The sequence below is a fragment of the Triticum aestivum genome, chromosome 1A (genome assembly GCF_018294505.1).
Source record: "Triticum aestivum cultivar Chinese Spring chromosome 1A, IWGSC CS RefSeq v2.1, whole genome shotgun sequence".
Taxonomy (NCBI): Eukaryota; Viridiplantae; Streptophyta; class Magnoliopsida; order Poales; family Poaceae; genus Triticum; species Triticum aestivum.
This window is the reverse complement of record NC_057794.1, coordinates 3,341,131-3,346,669: the sequence shown is the minus strand read 5'-3', so window position 1 is coordinate 3,346,669 and position 5,539 is coordinate 3,341,131. Positions and strand designations below refer to the sequence as shown.

The window sequence follows — 5,539 nt, the reverse complement described above, 5'->3', positions numbered from 1 at the left end:
TCGTTTAAATTATTTCGGTATTTTAAAATTAAACGTATAAGAGAGGGCTGGAATCAAACATAGTTGTATTCATATGCTTAGCAGAGTGGTAGGCTGGTGTTATTGCACACTTTAGATCTTCGGTTAGTAGTTATCGCACCATTCGGATAGACGAGTTCTAGTGAAAAAATCGTGCTAAACAGTTACTTATTCAATACTTTGTGTTCGAATTTATTCAAATTTAATTAAATTTTTTGTTAATTTGCTCAAAATGGTTTTCGAAATTTACGAAATTTCGGTGCTTTCAAGCGTGAGCGAAAAAAATTTGGTTTCGAAAGTGAAAACTGCCACCTACTACGGCTTGAACAGTTTGAACTACGTGCCTAACTAGGAGTCAGGTATAGAATGGACGCACAGCTAGTGCTTGCTTTGAACCCACGCCTCCAACAAATTAATACTTGTCGGACAGACTCATACAATACACACTACTTCCTCCGTAAAAAAAATATAAGAATGTTTAGATCACTACTCTCTCCGTAAAGAAATATAAGAGTGTTTAAAACACTAAAGTAATGATCTATATATTTCTTTAGAGAGGGAGTAGAACTCAAAATACTACTAACCTTATCAAGGAAGTTGTGAACGCCCTTTGACGAAGCCCGACTGCTTGAAGGACTGTAGAAGCTCAAATATATAAATGGTGGTACACTGGACCCTAACAAAGGGTTTGCTTGCCCAGGGACTCCAAACATTGGCACGGCGTTTACCTTAGGGACCCCAGTACCTTGTGAGGCTGCACCTAGGATCATTTGGCAGGGAAAGTAAGCACCAGGCATGGGTTATGTCGGATTTTTTTTTTTTAGAAATGGAGGTATACCTCCGGCCTCTGCATCATGATGATGCATGCGGCCCTTTTATTAAAAATCCAGTAAGTATCATCATAAAGGTCTTATAGCTCGCAAACGGAGCAAAGTCAAAGCACATAAATCTGAAAAGTAGGAAGGGCCTAAAAACAACCGATACGGTGATAATAAGGACAAGCTCTCTAACCCTCTATCCTGTTATGCGAACGCCATCCGAACCGGTTGAATATAGCCCGAGCCACCATTTCCCATTGGTTGCACCCAGTAACCAAAGGCTCACTGGAGTCGATAGAAGTGAGTAAGGACCACGTACGGATCCAAGCTGTAGCTCTGAAGATAACCTGCAAAAAAGTTAAGTTGTGTTGTCTGTTAAAAATCATATCATTTCTACAGTTTCATATAGCCCATAGTAACGCACATATTCCAATCCGAATACGAGCTGCCGTGATCTGTTCAACTCCAGCTAACCACGTCTGGAATTAATCTTGTGATGTTCATGTCCAAGACACCCATCCCGTACCCGCAACCCATGCCGAGACGAGAGGACCGAGCCATTGGAGAAATTTGCAAGTGCTGGATGGCTGGGGGTAGCATCAGCATTGGAGGAGTGCACAATCCAGTAGCCATGAACATCATCTGGGTGAATGGAACCATGCATGCATATATCGTCAGCTCATATCATTTACCTTACATAATCATGCTACATTTGACATGACGCAGTTGGTTTACCTAAACTTGACAAAGTCAAACTTTATAAAATTTGACTAACTTTATAGGAAAAAAATATCAAACATTCACAATGGCTACTCCGTCTCAATGCCAATGGACCACGCAATTGTGCCGACTCCAGGACTGGTCACCATCGGAGAAATGACGTGCTGTTGCAGCATCCAACATGGGGTCGCTGCAAGACATCAATCATGCAATTAAGGTGGAGTGGTCACTTGCACATGGACTGCCGCACCATCCATCTGTAGCAGCCCTTATCAATCAACCCATCATTTCCTCTGTTTCTCGAGCTTCATCATTAGCAGTAGCACCACCAACTCCTCCGCCACGGCAAGAAAACACACCCCTCCTGCTCGTCCAAGCCATGGAGGCCGCCATGATCCCCTTGATCAAGAAGCTCGGCGACCTACTCGTTGACGAGTACAAGCTGGAGAAACGCGTGAGCAAACGCGTCAAGTCTCTGATCATGGAATTGGATATGATGCACGCCGTCCTACGCTAGATAGGCGCCAAGCCGCCGGAGCAGTTCGACGAGCAGGTCCTCATCTGGGCCGGCAAAGTGAGGGACCTCTCCTACCACATGGAGGACGCCGTCGACGCTTTCATCGTGCGCATGGTGGAGGACGGCCATGACGACGGCTCCACCAACATGAAGAACAAAGTCAAGAAGTTCCTCAAAAGGGCCACCAAACTGCTTACCAAGGGTAAGGCTCTTCATCAGATCTCTGGTGAAATTGAAGAAGCTCAGCGGCTCGCCAAGGAGTTGGGCGACCTGCGCCAAAGGTATATGATTGACGCGCAAGACAAGGGTACTGGCGATGCCATTGACCCTCGCCTGAAGGCGGTGTACAAAGATGTTACAGAGCTTGTTGGGATAGATCACCTAAGGGATGAGTTGATCAAGAAGCTGTGTGATTGCAATGAGAGGTCCAAGGACCGCTTAAGGACCATGTCTATTGTTGGATTTGGCGGACTGGGCAAGACAACTCTGGCCAAAGCAATGTATGACAAGATCAAAGCGCAGTTTGATAGTGTAGCATTTGTTTCCGTGTCTCGGAATCCTGACATGGCCAAGGTTTTCAAGAAGGTCTTATATGAACTTGATAAGAGCAAGTATGCAACCATCAACGAAGCTGCTAGGGACAATGAACAACTCATCGATGAACTGAAATTGTTTCTTCAGGACAAGAGGTATGTACGTAGCAGCAAATGATTATCATTATTCTTACGAGGAGAGCATGTAATGCTGGCTAGTAAATATCGTGTCCCAATTAAGTTTTATTTTGGTTTTGTCAAATGACGCTGATATTAGGCCTTACTTTCGTGTTCTATATGAATCGTCCAATTATGCACTATATATGTTTATCTTTTTTTATAAATTTATTGAGCTTGCAGTACCGTCTCTTAATTAATGTGGTGCTGATTTGGCAAAACATATATAGACCTAGTTATGTTGGTTGATTTGCAAACTAACGCACCAAAAAAATACAGGTACCTAATTGTAATCGATGACATATGGGATGAAAAAGCATGGGAACTTATTAAGTGTGCTTTCTCTGACAACTGCCTTGGTAGTCGAGTAATGACTACCACCCGCATAGGCAGTATCTCTAAAGCATGTTGCTCTTCTGGTGATGATATAATATATCAGATGAAACCACTTACTGATGATAACTCCAAAAGACTCTTTTACAAAAGAATATTTCCTGAAGGAAGTGTGTGTCCTGCTGAATTGGAGCGAGTATCTAAGGAAATCTTAAAAAAATGTGGTGGAGTACCATTAGCCATCATTACTATTGCTAGTATTTTAGCTAGTAATGGTCAAGATCAACAGGTGAAGCCAAAGTATCAGTGGGACACCATACTTGGCTCTATTGGTCGTGGATTTGGAGAAGGTGGTAGTGCGAAGGACATGCAGAGAATATTGTCCTTTAGTTATTACGATTTACCTTCTCATTTGAAGGCTTGTTTATTATACCTCAGCATATTTCCAGAGGACTTTGTGATAAGGAGAGACCGTTTGATACGGTTGTGGATAGCCGAAGGCCTTGTGCAATGTGGAGAACAGGAAACTGGACTATTTGAGCTCGGAGAGAGTTACATCAATGAGCTCTCAAATCGAAACTTGATTCAACCAGTAAATGTTGATCATGCAGGCAAGGCTGAAACTTGTCGCGTGCATGATATGTTGCTTGATCTGTTGTGTTACCTGTCCAGTGAACAAAACTTTGCTACAATATTAGATGGTACACAGCAAAGCAAATCTATTTCACACAGCCAGAGTCGGAGATTATCTTTTCAAAATAGCATGTCAGAGCCCAGCACCAATCTGGTCGATGCCACAAGTATGCCACAACTGAGGTCTGTTGTTCTCTTTAAAGCAGATATTGATCTAATCCAGACTATTTCATGCTTTCAAGTTTTACGTGTATTGGATTTAGAAGGTTGTGATCTTGGGAGAAACCGCCACGATGTTGATCTCAGGTATATTAAGAATTTATTACACCTAAGGTATCTGGGGCTAAGAAGAACTCATGTTCGTGAGATCCCTGTGGAAATAGGAAAACTAAAGTTTTTGGAGACACTCGACTTAGCAGATAATGGATCAAGTGTACCCGTGATTCCGTCAAGTGTTGTCTGTCTAAAACGTTTGATGTTCCTAGATGCAGACGACGCGGTGTTACCCATTGGGATCGGGAACCTGAAGTCCTTAGAAGCGCTGACTGGAACATTGGTGGATGTGAAAGAGTTTGGGCAACTGGTCGAGCTGAGAGTGCTCTACCTTTACTGGAATGGGGACGACAAGAGCATGTGCAATTCTTTCGTGGTGTCCCTGGGCAAGCTGCAAAAAATGCAGCGTCTCACAATTCGTGGTGTAGGGGATGCAAGGTCTGATGTCAGCTGGGATGGTTGGGTGCCCACCCCACTGCTTCGGTACCTTTGGTTTACAGATTGCGCCATCGCATTGCCTAGGTGGGTCAATTCATCATCGTTTCCCCTCCTCTCCTCCATGAGTATTTCAGTGGACAGAGTCCGGCCGGAAGTTGACATTCAAATCCTCGGGACGCTTCCCGCTCTTCGTTATCTCTTGTCTATGGGCCAACAAAGATCAGCACACTCATGTTGAAACATTCGTCGTTGGCGCTAATGCCTTCCCATGTTTGAGAGAATGCTGGTTCTGTCGTTTTCTCACAGGACCATCTATGTTTCCACGAGGAGCTATGCCAAGGCTTGAAATCCTGGTGTTCTCGGCCCGAGCGTCGGATATTGCTCGCGGTGAGCTGGATGTCAGCATGGGGCACCTCCCTTCCCTGCGGCAAGTCGAGGTTGAGCTTTGGCGTGAGAATGGCATCTCTTCATATAAGAACAAGGAGGAAGCAGATGTTGTGCTGAGGCATGCAGTGGACACCCATCCCAACCATCCCACCCTTCGTACCTAGTATTAATCAAGTGAGTTCTTTCTCTCAGGTTTCTTCTGTAGATTTTGGCTCAATTATATTTGTACAAATAGTAGACATGCTCATTCCTTTTTTTTTGGTTTCTCAGATTATTATCTCCAATGACGACGATGATCTTAAGCCGGTCAAGCTCTGTTTGCTACTTCTCTTCTTCTGCAAGTGGTTGTGAGAGTTATTCCCCCTCCCTTCTTGATGTCTTCAAGCTTCTGTTGTGTAATATCTGGCAAACTCCCCAAGCCAGACCGCCCCTATCTCGCGATTCCTGGCTCAAGGGCGGAGCAGAGATGAGGCGCAAGGCAGCAGCAGCGCCGTCTCCAAGAATTTGGGGGCCTGGGACGAAATGCAAATACGACCTTCTTTTAAAAAAGTTTCATGGTCAAGTAACTCTCGCTTGATTGTAGAATTTGAGATGTGTCCACATTTAGAAATACACCTAATATCAATGCCAAAAAGTGAACATACCAAACTGATCTGATGTTGTTCTTATACCTATATATAAAAGCATCATCC

The 5,539-nt window shown here is 44.0% G+C and overlaps 1 pseudogene; it reads left to right on the top strand.

The window, feature by feature from the left end:
* The first annotated feature begins 1,720 nt into the window (after nucleotides 1-1,720).
* Nucleotides 1,721-4,995, top strand: LOC123184160 (disease resistance protein RGA5-like; annotated as a pseudogene).
* The last annotated feature ends 544 nt before the right edge of the window (nucleotides 4,996-5,539 follow it).